The sequence below is a fragment of the Giraffa tippelskirchi genome, chromosome 2 (assembly GCF_054371585.1).
Source record: "Giraffa tippelskirchi isolate mGirTip1 chromosome 2, T2T-mGirTip1v1.2.pri, whole genome shotgun sequence".
Classification (NCBI taxonomy): Eukaryota; Metazoa; Chordata; class Mammalia; order Artiodactyla; family Giraffidae; genus Giraffa; species Giraffa tippelskirchi.
In genome coordinates, this window is record NC_137276.1 from 4,873,185 (window position 1) to 4,888,373 (window position 15,189).

Sequence of the window (15,189 nt, forward strand, 5' to 3'; positions counted from 1 at the left end):
GTCCTGCCGCTCCCCGGCCGGGGCGGGTGGCTCAGCGCCCAAGCTGACGGGCGCACCATCCAGTGCGGCCGCCCGCAGCAGCTCCCGGTGTGGAGGCCGGGCCTCGCCCTCTGCCCTTTAAATGCCGTCGGGGGCCCGAGCCCCAGGTGTGTCGGCGCTGAGTCCCCGCCCGCGACAGCTTTGGAGGAGCGCTGTCTGCATCCCCGCCCCGGGGTCAGCTTTCCGCCCCGCCCAGGTCCAGATGCTCTCGGGCCGAGTCGCTCGGGTAATTCCCAGACCTTGTGTCTCCTGCACTGCCCGACACCCGCACCCCGGGCCCCCGGCGATGCCAGCCCCGTCAGGCCTTTAGGGCCCCGCGGCCCTGGCTGCCCGCACCCTCCAGCAGCCGCCCCGTGTCCTCCCTCAGGCCCCAAGGGTGCAGCGTGGGATTCCCTTCCAACGCGGTGCCCCCTTGCTCACCCGCCAGAGACTCCCTCCCGGCGTCTTGGGGGACACCCGGCAAGGAGCTAAGGCCCTCTGTGCGAGGCACAGAGTCGAGAGGTCGAGGCGGCGGAGGGCGCGAGGGCTGGAGGGCAGGCCCGGCTGGAAGCGGATCGTGACGCTGCAGTCGTCGGATGTCCCCTCGCGATCTGCTCCTACGTGGACCAGACCCCTGTAAAGAATGGAGACGCTGGAAGCTCACTCGCTCATCCAGGGAGCCCGAGACGCGGCCAGGCTAGTCTGCGCGGTAGCCTTGGGCACAAGGTGCCTTGGGTGGCAAAACCCTCTGCTGGGTTTCCCAGGACTCAGGGCAAACAGGGACGTCCGGGTGGTGCGCCCGACGCCCTCCCGCGGGCCCTGGCTTCGCTTCCGCGCGGAGGCTGACGCGGAGAAGACCAGAGCCCCTGGACTCCACGTGCCCTCGCTCGGAGGAGCGAGCGATGGTCAAGGTTCAGAGATAATTAGAGGGGCCCCGAAATTCAGCGCCCGCGGTGTTAGTACCCAAGTTGGAGAAATCGGTCTCCGCTGGGACTCCCCCAGCGTCTCCGCACTTTTGGAGATGAAGAGCGGGCAGGAGGCGGCCCGCGGAGGCGGGGGGGCCGGGGGGGCTAAAGGTTAGACGGAGTGAAAAGACTGGACTTCTGGGGGAAAGGGGGCCACGTTGTAGTCCCCTGTTTCTCTCCGTGTCGTCTTAGGCCGCTCAGGTTGTAATTTAGAATTTCATGTAAAACAACCAGTTTGTGGAACTGTTTCATAAGTCGTAGAGGGGAGGGTCCCTCCGGTGGCACATTGGACTCTCCTCTAAGAAGTAACGGCCCCTTGGGAAGTGGTTGGCGAACTACATATACACGCATTTCCGCCCTTGAAGAGAGTCGAGACCAGAAATCCTGGTCTTTTGGCCAAGGACAGGAAAGCAAGAGACTCAACCAGATCATTGAAGTCTGCGTCTCATCCCTCCATGCGCCCCCTTCTGGAAGATTTCTGCTGCTGCTGCTGCTGCTTAGTCGCGTCAGTCGTGTCCGACTCTGTGCGACCCCATAGACGGCAGCCCTCCAGGCTCCCCCGTCCCTGGGATTCTCCAGGCAAGAATACTGGAGTGGGTTGCCATTTCCTCCTCCAGTGCATGACAGTGAAAAGTGAAAGTGAAGTCGCTCAGTCGTGTCCGACTCTCCGCGGAAGATTTCTAATTGATGTCAAAGGCTTAGGGGATGGGAAGACCCTAACACACCTTTCAGAGCACCACCCCCATCCCTGCAGGGATGGTTTAGCTGGGAGGAGGACAGTAGTACTTCCTTCGGGAAGCAAGCCCCTGAGTTTTCTTGTTTCTGTCAAGAAACAGCAGCCAGAAGTATCGGCCTGCCAGGTAAGAGATCTTCAGAATGGCCTCATAATTTTAAACACACACTATCTCCGTAGACATGACAAGCTTTCTGGTGACTGCCCTGCCTGGGAGTCCTAGACAGAACTGGTCCTCTCCCTCGCATTTTTAGCCTATCCCCTTTTCCTTTATTCTCAAATGTGGCCCCACTGCCTACTTTGCGGGTAGGTCTCCCCATCCTTCCTCTGTCAGATTTTCAGGCGCACCTGTTTTCCTTCCTCTGGTCCCCATGGGAAAGGTGTCCCTGCTTCGTCATGTACATCTCTCTCCTTGCTTCTCGTCCATAGCCCAGCTTCCCAAAGGTTTGTCTCTGTTGGCTGTTGATGTCCCTTCTGTCTGGAGAACACTCTAGTGTGGCCCAGACAGGCATCCACCCCCAGGACTCCACTGAAACTGCTCAGACACAGTCTCCAGTGGCCTCTGTCCCCACGCCGCCCCCACCCCCACCCGAGTCCAACGATAGCTCTTACTCATTTTGCTCAACTCTCAGCAGCTCCTGACACTTTCCAGAATCAACACCCTCTTCCCACCGGCTTCTAAACTCTGTCCTCTGGTTTACTTCCTCTTCTCCAGCTCCTTCTCAGACTCAGAGCTCTATTCCAGGTCCTCCCCTCACTCTTTTTGCTTTAATTACTGGCCCTTAACTCACGGTTTCTCAGCCTCATGACTATTGGCATATTGGGCTGGATAATTCTGTGCTGTCCTGTGCTCTGTAGGATGTTTAGAAGCATCTCTGACCTCCACCCGCTAGATGTTGGCAATCCTGCTCTGCTGTGACAGCCAGAGATGCCTTAAAACTTTGCCAACTGTTGCTTGTGGGGCCAAGTCACTCCTGATTGAAAATGCCTGCCTTAACTAATGATTTTGTCAGCTTTATCATCCATTTGGATGTCTTCCTCTCCAATACCTTGTGTCCCATGCTAATTTACTATCTTCTACATAAGAGCAGCCTCCAGCAGTTGATAGCTCCTCTAGTCCCCACAGCCGTTGAGGAAGTAGGAGCTTCGGTCCTACAACCACAAGGAACTGAATTCTGTCAATAGCAGGAATGACCTCGGAAGATGACTGAGATCCAGATGCAACAACCAACACTTCATTTTAGCCTGAGCAGAGAACCTGCCATGCTTTGCTTGATGTTTGACCAAAAGAATGTGAGATAGTGAATGGGGGTTGTTTTAAGCTGTTAAGTTTGTGGTAATTTGTCACAGAGAAAAAAAAGAAAAAAAGAAAAAGCTCTTAAAAACACAACTCCAGTACCAAAAGGGGCCATGTCATCGCAGTTCAGCGCCCTGCCTTTGTGGTCAGAAGGAGGTTCTCACTTCTCATGGGGGTTGTGACCCCCCTGAGGAAAGCCCTGCTCTGTGCCCTGACTTCTCACCATCTCCTGTGTACAACTCCGCACAGCCACGGGTGTTCAAGGCTGATTAGTGGGGTCTACGTAACTTTTTTAAACATTCAAGATTGGAGAGAACCCCAGGGTTTTTCTGTCATTGAATAGATCATTTACAACATCAACAAAAGCTGTCCTTGACTTCTGCAGTTCTTGTCTACAAAATACTGTCCCAAGTTCTGGAATTAGCTATGGATTTCCAGTTTCTCCCTCTAGAAGGGGTCAGCTCAGGGGTAACTGGCCAAGAGCCTAGATCCAGGTCAACTGGACTTTGGCTTGAGCCTTGCCTCCATTAATGGAACTTAAGTCAATGATTCCACCTCTGAGTTCCATTTTTTCTACCGCCTGTGAAGTGCTTTGAAGTATTAGGTTTCTCAGTGAATACATATCCTACTTCCTTACCACCCCATGGTAGTTCATAACTGGAATTTACCTCAAACTCCCATCATTTAGAGAAAAACTGAAGCAACATTCAGACTGTGCAGACTTGCAACCTTTTTCTCAGCTGACAAATGGAGAAGGTGAGAGCTTTAGCTGCAGATAGACCTGGATTCAAATCCTGTCTCTGGACCCAAACACCTGAAGGGGTAAGCTGCTTGACCTTTCCAAGTCTTAAGTTTTTCCATGTGCAGAGTGGGGCTAATACTGCCCAGTTAATAGGTTATTATAAAGACTAAATGAACCTGCATGCCAAACACTTACACATAAGCATTAAATGCTTGCCGTATAGGATCTACTGGTATTTTCTCTCTGTCATGCAATCATTCACTGGTTTGGAGATCTGATCCTGAGTTTACGGTTTGTCTCCCTACATGTTAAATACACTTTCATACCTAAAAGCGTTATCCACATTCTTAACATGAAATTGAGGAAAGATTTTATTATAATATGTTTTCTCCAATTATCCCCGAATAACGTTTTAGCTTTTTTCTTTTCAAATCAGAATCCAATGTGCTCACAAGAGATGACTTTTACTTGTCAGGTCCTTCCGTTTCTTTTACTCTAGAACAGCCCCTTGGGTGGTGACTGCAGCCATGAAATTAAATGGCACTTGCTTCTTGGAAGGAAAGTTATGACCAAACTAGGCAGTGTGTTAAAAAGCAGAGACATTACTTTGTCAACAAATGTCTGTTGAGTCAAAGCTATGGTTTTTTTTCAGTAGTCATGTACAAATGCGAAATCTGGACCATAAAGACGACTGAATACTGAAGAACTGATGCTTTCGAACTGTGGTGCTGGAGAAGACTCTTGAGAGTCCCTTGGACTGCAAGGAGATCAAACCAGTCAATCCTAAAGGAAATTAACCCCGAGTATTCGTTGGAAGGACTGATGCTTAAGCTGAAGCTCCAACACTTCGGCCACCTGTTGTGAAGAACCCCTGATTCTAGGAAAGACTGAGGGCATGAGGAGAAGGGGACTACAGAGGATGGGATAGTTGGATGGCCTCATTGACACAATGGACATGCGTTTGAGCACACTCCAGGAGATGGTGGAGGATCACAAATGGTTGGACACGAGCAACTGAACAACAATAAGAACAGCCCCTACCTCGCTCTGCTCTCAAACTGTTTTTTAAACGCCTTCAGGTGTTGACTCTTTGAAAAGCTCAGCCCCACCTCCTGGATGTGTCTGTTTTCTCCTGCTGATGTTTAACTTATTACCAAATTCCCTCCATTTCCTTTATATAGAAGTTAGGTCTCAAAATTGGTGCAGATTCAGGTTTCATGGATTTTCCGCCTCTCATCAGGAAGCACACGATGCCGGCTTGGTCCTCTCTCACTGACTCTGAGCTTGTGTGCGTGTTCAGTCGCTCAGGTGTGTCTGACTCTTTGCAGCCCCATGTACTGTAGCCCTCCAGGCTCCTCTGTCCATGGAATTTTCCAGGCAAGAATACTGGAGTGGGTTGCCATTTCCTACTCCAGGGGATCTTCTGGACCTAGGGATCGAATCTGTGTCTCCTGAGTCTCCTGCATTGGCAGGTGGATTCTTTACCATTGAGCCAACTCTGAGTCTGATCCCTGGGCTAAAGGAGTGTCTCTGGAAAGGCAATTGGGAACTAACCCATGGGGTGATGCTTGGAGATGATAAAAGTTCCCCTGTGGTCCAGGGGTTAGCACTCTGCTTTCACTGCTGTGGCGTGAGTTCAGTCCCTGGTGGGAGAACTAAGATCCTACAAACCACGCAACATGCCTCCCCCCACACCAAAACACAAACAAACAAACAAACACAACCCCTTGTGTAAAGTTATCCTTCCCAGGTGAGAATTGCTATTGATTTTATTTTCCATCAACGGTTGCTAGCTCAATCAACTCTGTTGGAAGTTGCAAAATATAAAATTTTCTCATTCTGTCATTCTTTTGCATTCACTGTATCATTATTCTGTAAAACAGAGCTTTCTGCCATCAACTGAATTTATCTGGTTTCCCTGAACTCTATATTATTAAAAAGACCAGAAAATTGCATGAGTTTTTCCGTTTATTGATCTATTTTAAGACTAAGGTGTTACTAAAACAATCATCTTAATTGGAAACAGTGTTTTTCATTTTGCTTCATTGGATTTCCCTGTGAGTATCACTATGGACTGATAAATGTTTACATATTTAATATTTTTAAAAATTATCATTATTTTTGCGATATTTATATTGTCCAAAAGTGAGGCATTGGAAGCCCCTTGGAGCCAGCCACTATATCCTTTTGACACGGCCCCAGCAGGCTTTGAACTTTTTTTGCTATTTGATACAAGCAGGTCTGGGATTATTTTGTACTTTGCTGACCCAGATCCGTAATCAGCTATTTCTCCAGTGGGCCTTGGTTCCTTTTTAGAAGGAATAGTATTAAGAAACTAAAATATATGGCATAGGATATTTTGGTGGAGAAGGGATAACATTGCCTATAGAGCTTTCAGTGGACACATCTAGGAAATGCATTTTAAAAAATCATGGTTGATATACTTCTTATGAAAGTTTAACCCTTATAAGATTTTTTATTTTTTAAAAATTGTTACTCTCTACCTGTATCTTCTTTCTCTTACACTGGAGAACTGATTCCTAGTAACTTTAGCACAATTACTTCTTGCTTTATCTCAAAGCCTGCTTCTGTGGTTTCCAATAACCATATCTGTATAATTATTAATAGAGAAACTATTGAATGATTTCTTTGAGCTCTTTTTATCCTTAAAATGCATCCCACTAAGGAAGTATAGTGAAAGGAATATTTTATAAGGTCCCTTGAACATTTTCTTTTCTCTGTGAGATCTGTTGCTGTTTTGGCAGATTGTTGAGTTCGTTGTATTTTATCCCATGTATGTTTAAAGCCTGGAATTTGATAAGAAGTTGGGAAGCACTTTGGTCATTGAATTACACAATGATTATTTTCTTTCCTGTATGTATTTAGTAAATAGACATGGTAGAATTCATATGGAGGTTTCTTGAAAGTTAAAAGTTATGGGAATACACTGTTGATGGGAAAGTAAACTGGTGCAGCCACTATGGAGAACAGTATGGAGGTTATGGAGGTTCCTTAAGAACCTAAAAACAGAGCTTCCATATGACGGCAATCCCACTCCTGGCCATGTGTCTGGAGAAAACCATGGTCTGAAAGGATATGTGCACCCCAGTGTTCACCGAAGCACTGTTTACAAGAGCCAAGATATGGAAGCAACCTGAATGTCCATTGTCAGAGGAATGGACAAAGAAGATGTGGTATATATTTACAATGGAATATTACTCACTCATGAAAAAGAATGAAATAATGCCACCTCTAGCAACATGGATGGACCTAGAGATCGTCATACTGAGTGAAGTAAGTTAGACAAAGAAGGAAAAATATCGTATGACATCCCTTATATGTGGAATCTAAAAAGAAATGATACAAATGAACTTATTTTCAAAACAGGAAGAGATTCATAGACTTATAAAATAAATTTACAGTTGCTGGTGGGGAAGAAATAGTTAGGGAGTTCGGGATGGTCATGTGCACAATGCTATATTTAAAAAACAAACAAATGATAACCAACCAGGACCTACTGTTTAGCACATGGAACTCTACTCAGTGTTATGTGGCAGCCTGGATGGGAGGGGGTTTTGGAGTAGAATGGATACGTGTATATGTGTGGCTGAGTCCCTTAGCTGTTTGTCTGAAACTATCACAACACTGTTAATTGACTGTGCTGTTGTTTTGTCACTAAGTTATGTCCGACTCTTTGCAACCCCATAATTGGCTATACCTCAACATCAAATTAAAAAGTCAAAAGAAAAAGAAAGTAATGGCAGCCTTTGGGATCATGTACAGGAGACAGGGATCAAGAAAATCCCCATAGAAAAGAAATGCAAAAAAGCAAAATGGCTGTCTGAGGAGGCCTTACAGGCAGCTGGGAAGAGAAGAGAAGCGAAAAGCAAAGGAGAAAAGGAAAGATATTCTCATCTGAATGCAGAGTTCCAAAGAATAGCAAGGAGAGATAAGAAAGCCTTCCTCAGCGATCAGTGCAAACAAATAGAGGAAAACAACAGATTGGGAAAGACTAGAGACCTCTTCAAGAAAATTAGAGATACCAAAGGAACATTTCATGCAAAGATAGGCTCGATAAAGGACAGAAATGGTATGGACCTAACAGAAGCAGAAGATATTAAGAAGAGGTGGCAAGAATACACAGAAGAACTGTACAAAAAAGATCTTCACGACCCAGATAATCACGATGGTGTGATCACTCACCTAGAGCCAGACATCCTGGAATGTGAAGTCAAGTGGGCCTTAGAAAGCATCACTACGAACAAAGCTAGTGGAGGTGATGGAATTCCAGTTGAGCTATTTCAAATCCTCAAAGGTGATGCTGTGAAAGTGCTGCACTCGATATGCCAGCAAATTTGGAAAACTCAGCAGTGGCCACAGCACTGGAAAAGGTCAGTTTTCGTTCCAATCCCAAAGAAAGGCAATGCCAAAGAATGCTCAAACTACCGCATGCACTCATCTCACATACTAGTAAAGTAATGCTCAAAATTCTCCAAGCCAGGCTTCAGCAATACGTGAACCGTGAACTTCCAGATGTTCAAGCTGGTTTTAGAAAAGGCAGAGGAACCAGAGATCAAATTGCCAATATCTGCTGGATCATCGAAAAAGCAAGAGAGTTCCAGAAAAACATCTATTTCTGTTTTATTGACTATGCCAAAGCCTTTGACTGTGTGGATCACAAGAAACTGTGGAAAATTCTGAAAGAGATGGGAATACCAGACCATCTGTCTCTTGAGAAACCTGTATGCAGGTCAGGAAGCAACAGTTAGAACTGGACATGGAACAACAGACTGGTTCCAAATAGGAAAAGGAGTACGTCAAGGCTGTATATTGTCACCCTGCTTATGTAACTTATATGCAGAGTACATCATGAGAAACGCTGGGCTGGAAGAAACACAAGCTGGAATCAAGATTGCCGGGAGAAATATCAATAACCTCAGATATGCAGATGACACCACTCTTATGGCAGAAAGTGAAGAAGAACTAAAGAGCCTCTTGATGAAGGTGAAGGAGGAGAGTGAAAAAGTTGGCTTAAAGCTCAACGTTCAGAAAACTAAGATCATGGCATCTGGTCTCATCACTCCATGGGAAATAGATGGGGAAACAGTGGAAACAGTGTCAGACTTTACTTTTTTGGCTCCAGAATCACTGCAGATGGTGACTGCAGCCATGAAATTAAAAGACGCTTACTCCTTGGAAGGAAGGTTATGGCCAACCTAGATAGCATGGTTAAAAGCAGAGACATTACTTTGCCAACGAAAGTCCGTCTAGTCAAGGCTATGGTTTTTCCAGTGGTCATGTATGGATGTGAGAGTTGGACGGTGAAGAAAGCTGAGCGCCGCAGAATTGATGCTTTTGAACTGTGGTGTTGGAGAAGACTCTTGAGAGTCCCTTGGACTGCAAGGAGATCCAATCAATCCATCCTAAAAGAGATCAATCCTGGGTGTTCATTGGAAGGTCTGATGTTGAAGCTGAAGCTCCAATACTTTGGCCACCTCATGCGAAGGGTTGACTCATTGGAAAAGACCCTAATGCTTGGTAGGATTGGGGGCGGGAGGAGAAGGGGACGACAGAGGATGAGATGGTTGGATGGCATCACCGACTCGATGAACATGGGTTTGGGTAGATTCCGGGAGTTGGTGATGGACAGAGAGGCCTGGCGTGCTGCAATTCATGGGGTCGCAGAGAGTCGGACACGACTGAGCGACTGAACTGAACTGAACTGAAGAATGTTCTAAGTTTCATAGTAATATTTATTATCTTGTATCTCTGCAGACAGGCAGATACTGTCAGACTGAGTGGGACCATGCTAACAGTGGTTGATTTTGATGGCAAGGAACTGTCAGATGAATTCAGCTTTGAATCCTGGTCCTGTCAGTTATTAGCTATGTGATTAACTTGGACCTTTATTTTCTTCATCAGTAATAGAGTAATAGTAACCATCTCCCAAGTCCTTCCATCCCCACTGGGGCAGAATGATATCATGCTATAAAGCACTATTTTATGCCAGGACAGTTCCACGTGTCCTGGCACAAAATATAGGGCAGTGAATGTTACTGCTGCTGCTGCTGCTAAGTTTCTTCAGTTATGTCCGACTCTTTGCGACCCCATAGACGGCAGCCCATCAGGCTCCACTGTCCCTGGGATTCTCCAGGCAAGAACACTGGAGTGGGTTGCCATTTCCTTCTCCAATGCATGAAAGTGAAAATTGAAAGTGAAGTCGCTCAGTCGTGTCTCACTCTTAGCGACCCCGTGGACTGCAGCCTACCAGGCTCCTCCGTCCATGGGATTTTCCAGGCAAGATTACTGGAGTGGGGTGCCATTGCCTTCTCCAGTGAATGTTACTAGGGTATCAAATGATAGTGCTTTTTCTCTCTTCACTAGTCTGTTTTTTTTTAATTTTTTTAAAATAATGAATATTCCCTTCCTTCATTGTAGCAAACAAATAGCAAATTCCCGTAAACTTGGTGGGACAATGATTTTATTCTCTTTAGAATCACGTAATGACTTTGCTTATTCATCTTTCTTCTTCCCTCTGTAATTATGTGACTGTACTGCCATCTAGTGAAAGTTCTCGAGTCTATTTTCCTCAAGTAGCCCCATTTCATAGAGAAAAATCTCATGTTTATGTTGCAAAATGGCTTCAGTTCCATTGCTTCCTTGTTACAAAGATAGTGAAATAAACAAAAGAAAATAATATTAATAAGATTCAGAATCCACAGTCATCGCTAAAGATGTTTTCAAATGAAAAAAGTAAGGAATAACCTACCCTTCTCAAGATTTTTTAAACATATTTTGTATGTTTGTATTCATTTTAATGTCAATTGTCATGATCATTCTCTTGAATATTTTTAACATAATAGATATGCAGGACTTTTTAACAGGTGAAGACATTTTGTTGACGAGAAAGACCTATTTAAGTACCATGAATATTCCCTTGATTTTTTTTTTTAATGAATAATATATTTGGAATGAGTATAACATCACACCGATTGTGAAGCTAAGCCCGTCCAGAGTAATGGTGACAGCAGGAGCGCCCGGGAGCCAGCGAAGCAGAGTTCCCGTCTGGGTTGTGCCTCTCCCACCCCGAGGGACCTTTGGTGGGCAGAGGCCCCATCTGAGCTTCACCTGTAAATGGCCGGGTTGGAAGAGAGGGTCTCTCATTTTTCCATCTGTTGCATCCTTTAATTCTTGGCGACTGGTTTGTGAAAGTGTGGCCTGCTCTTTATGGCTATGACCAATGGTGTGAACATCTAAGTCACAGTTTTCCTATGAAATCTGTATGGCCACATACCCAGAATAAATAGATCACGATGGAGACTAAGATGCTCCCGACTAATGGATGGGACATTTCTGCTCCTTCTTTGCTTCCTGCCCAGCTGTAACTCTGAGCTGCATCTCGTAATGACTAAAGGTCAGAAAATCATTTTCTTTTCAATTTCTAGATAGTTTACTTCTTCAACTTAATCGATGCCCCCTGATCGCTGACCACTCTGGTTCAGGACTGAAGTGTTACTGTTAGTCACTCAGTCGTGTCCAACTCTTTGCGACCCCATAGCCTGCCAGGCTCCTCTGTCCATGGGATTCTCCAGGCAAGATTACTGGAGTGGGTTGCCCTGCTCTTCTCCAGGGGATCTTCCCAGCCTGGGGATTCAACCCTGGTCTCCCGTATTGCAAGCTGATTCTTTACTGTCTGAGCTGAATCAGGCCAGCAAATGCAGAAGGACAAAGGGGAGGGGCTCCTGGCTTCTTCTCCCCGAGATGCAGATGGACATGATGTGAACGTTGAAAGGAATGGTGCCGTTTGTTCATCACCAGCACTTGGTCTGTTTAGGGGCCACAAAGAGAAGGTTCAGCTGTCATTTCTGGAGACTGCTGCCCCTCGAAGAAGAGAGGCTTTCCAGACCTGGCCGATGCTCAGACTGCTTTTGACTGTTCTCCCGTCCTGACCCAGAGTGTAAACCAAGGATGCTTGTGCCAGGAATCAGAAGGACACAAGAGCTCACACCTTGCCTAAGCAGCAGGGAAATCAGCATTTAAGAGCATGGGCTCTGAAATTAGGAAGTCCTGGCTTTGATTGTGGGCCCCTGCTCTGTGCCTTTGCTTAAGACACTAAACCTCTCTGAGTCTCATTATACTCGTGTGTAACATGCATATCATGATACTACCTGCTTCACTGGGTCACAGAAGGACAAATCAGGCACTGCAAGCACCTGGATTAGTGCTTAACACATTGTGATTAAAGTCACTAATATACATATATATTATTAAATCAAATATATTAATATGAATAATGCAGTAATTACATCTTCATATTTCATCACATTTTGTTATATGTTATACAATATATACCTATTATATGAATATACTATTAATATATTAATTATGATATGCTATATAAATTTGGGCTTCCCAGGTGGCTCAATGGGAAAGAATCTGCTTGCTGAGCAGATGACACAGGTTCGATCCCTGGCTTGGGAAGATTCCCCTGGAGGAGGAAATGGCAACCCAGTATTCTTGCCTGGGAAATCCCATGGACAGAGGAGCCTAGTGGGATGCAGTCTATAGGGTTGTGAAATAATCAGACATGATGGGGCAACTGAGCACATTATATACTTTATTATACACTATGTTATTAAGTAATGTATGAAATTAGATTAAAATGTTGAATTAAATATTTATGATAATATATAGCATAATACTAAGATGTGAAAATTTATTGATGATTTATTTATTGAGTTGGTTTCCTGTATTCCTGGTTGAAGGAGACGATGTTCCTATTTCCACGTAATGATTCCTTGTAACTTGGTCCTAAGCTTCTGCCATTTCCGTATGTGTGTCAATCAGATCAGTCTGGTTCTCCTTTCTTTTGTTGCCCTTTCCAAAACTGCAGCATTTTTCAGAGGTTACACCTTTGGAGTTTGCTTGCTCAGTATTTTTTTAAACCTTTGGATTTCTGCACTTCTGTCAATTTTGCTTGTAGACTCCAGAGATGCTCTCTGGAATGGACTGTTTTTCTCAGCTCATATCCTCTGACTTCCTGGACTCCATCTGAAGGTCCCCTGTGCCCACATCAGCTCAAGCAGATTATCTGCGAGGATCTGAAATTGAACAAAAATGCTCTGAGTCCAAAGGGTTTCCAACCAGAACCCTTTCCCGTGCCAGGCACTGCTTTTTCTCTCGTCGATGGCCGAGCGTTGCTCTATCTTCATCAGATTCTCCTAGGGGCCGGTGGGAAAGAAGTCATTTTCTTTGGTGTTTTAGGAAGTCCCCTGGGTCTCTGGTTACCATTAGCTGCTTCTCACAGAATGGCAACTCTGCAGACATCTGTGCAGTGTTGTTGCACATCTGTAGAGAATTGCATTTAAACAAAAGGAAACTGATCTAATTACAAGATGATAATTAGCTGTGTGTCTCTCCAGGAGCAGTGTAGAGGGCAGGGCATGGTTTGAGGTTGGCCCATTTACCATGAAGCATCACTGGATGGGAGTGGCCCACCTACCCTGCAGAGGTTATGAGGAACTGGGCTGGGGGTCCAGCTTCCTTTGTCACCCCGCCTGGCCTTTTCTGTTTTACTGGCACTTCTCTTACTTTAGAGATGCTCTCAAGGGACAGAGAACCTGGTCAGGGAGGAGGATGGGCTGCTCCCAATGCCCAGTTAGGCCACCAACCTTCCCAGTGCCGTTGGGCACATCCCTTCAACTTTCCCCAGCCTCAGTTTCTCTATCTGCGAAACATGCCCTATTTCAGAGGGGTTTTGCAAAGGACAAAATAAAGCAGTTGTAAAAGCACTTGTAATGTGCTGTGCAAAACTGTGTGTTTTTCCCCCACCACCAGAGAAAGAAGTCGGTGTTCCTCGCTAAGTCGTGTCTGACTCTTTGTGACCCCATGAACTGTAGCCCACCAGACTTCTGTTCATGGAATTCTCCAGGCAGGAATACTGCAGTGGATTGCCATTCCCTTCTGCAAGGGATCTTCCCAATCCAGGGATCGAACCTGGGTCTCCTGCATTGCAGGCAGATTCTTTACTCCCTGAGCCACCAGGGAATCCCTGAAAAGTAAATATGCACACCATTTAAAAATAAATCATATTCAATGAAACTTTTACAAAACCAGCAGCATTTTAAAGGTCTATAATTCTTACCACTTATTTATAAAAGAAGAAAATTTGAAACTAACTTCAGCGTTATGGGTCTAATTTCTCCTTAGAAATCAATGTGGTTGCAGTGATCAGGGCTGGTTACTTTCAAAAACTAACAAATATTTGCTATTTAGAATGCACATATTTTCTGTAGTACTCATTTATACTTCTCCCCTTTTGGGTTTTTCTGTCTGTTCTTTCCCTCTTCCAAGAGACATGCCTTCAGAAGCAGCTTTCCCATTGAAGCAGCGTTTCAGTTGTTATTGTTCAATCACTAAGTCGTATCCAACTCTTTGAAACCCCATGGACTGCAGCATGCCAGGCTTCCCTGTCCTTCACCATTTCCCAGAGTTTGCTCAAACCCATGTCCGTTGAGTCGGTGATGCCATCTGACCATCTCATCCTCTGTCACCCCCTTCTCCTCCTGCCCTCAATCTTTCCCAGCATCAGGGTCTTTCCAATGAGTCGGCTGTTTATATCAGGTGGCCAAAGTATTGGAGCGTCAGCTTCAATATCAGTCCTTCCAATGAATATTCAGGGTTGATTCAGTGTTTCAGTGAGTTTCTGCCAATGGGAGGTTGAACAGGCAGATGAAGGTAAGTGCTGCTGTATTTCGGATGGTGCCTCCAGCCAAGACAGGGGGCTGGGGCAGCTGCAAGCTCTACCAGGAGCACCTGTGGCCATGGCAGGTGGGCTGAGTTCTTTCCATGGAGTTCAGTTCAGTTCAGTTCAGGCGCTCAGTCATATCCGACTCTTTGCGACCCCACGAACTGCAGCACGCCAGGCCTCCCTGTCCATCACCAACTGCCAGAGTCTACCCGAACCTATGTCCATTGAGTCGATGATGCCATCCAACCATCTCATCCTCTGTCATCCCCTTCTCCTCCTGCCCTCAATCTTTCCAAGCATCAGGGTCTTTTCAAATGAGTCAGCTCTTCGCATCAGGTGGCCAAAGTATTGGAGTTTCAGCTTCAACATCAGTCCTTTCAATGAACACCCAGGACTGATCTCCTTTAAGATTGACTGGTTGGATCTCCTTGCAGCCCAAGGGACTCTCAAGAGTTTTCTCCAACACCACAGTTCAAAAGCATCAATTCTTCGGAGTTGGGGGCCAGTAGAACATGACTCTTGGAACCCTGCTCAAGAGAGCAGAGACACTGAACCGTGGGCTCGGATGAGCACTGGCTCCAGCAGGGGTGCAACAGCTTTCTGCAGCTCCTGATGTATTGTAGCACTACCTTTATGCAATTAGTTTGTTATCTAATTCTCTGTGTTAATCCTCTCTGTTCCTAA

At 45.7% G+C, this 15,189-nt stretch overlaps 1 non-coding gene across 1 annotated transcript; it reads left to right on the forward strand.

Moving 5' to 3' along the window:
* The first annotated feature begins 12,165 nt into the window (after positions 1-12,165).
* On the forward strand, positions 12,166-12,236 carry TRNAS-GCU (transfer RNA serine (anticodon GCU)). The gene has a single exon. It is a non-coding gene; the product is annotated as a tRNA-Ser (tRNA).
* Positions 12,237-15,189: the final 2,953 nt, after the last annotated feature.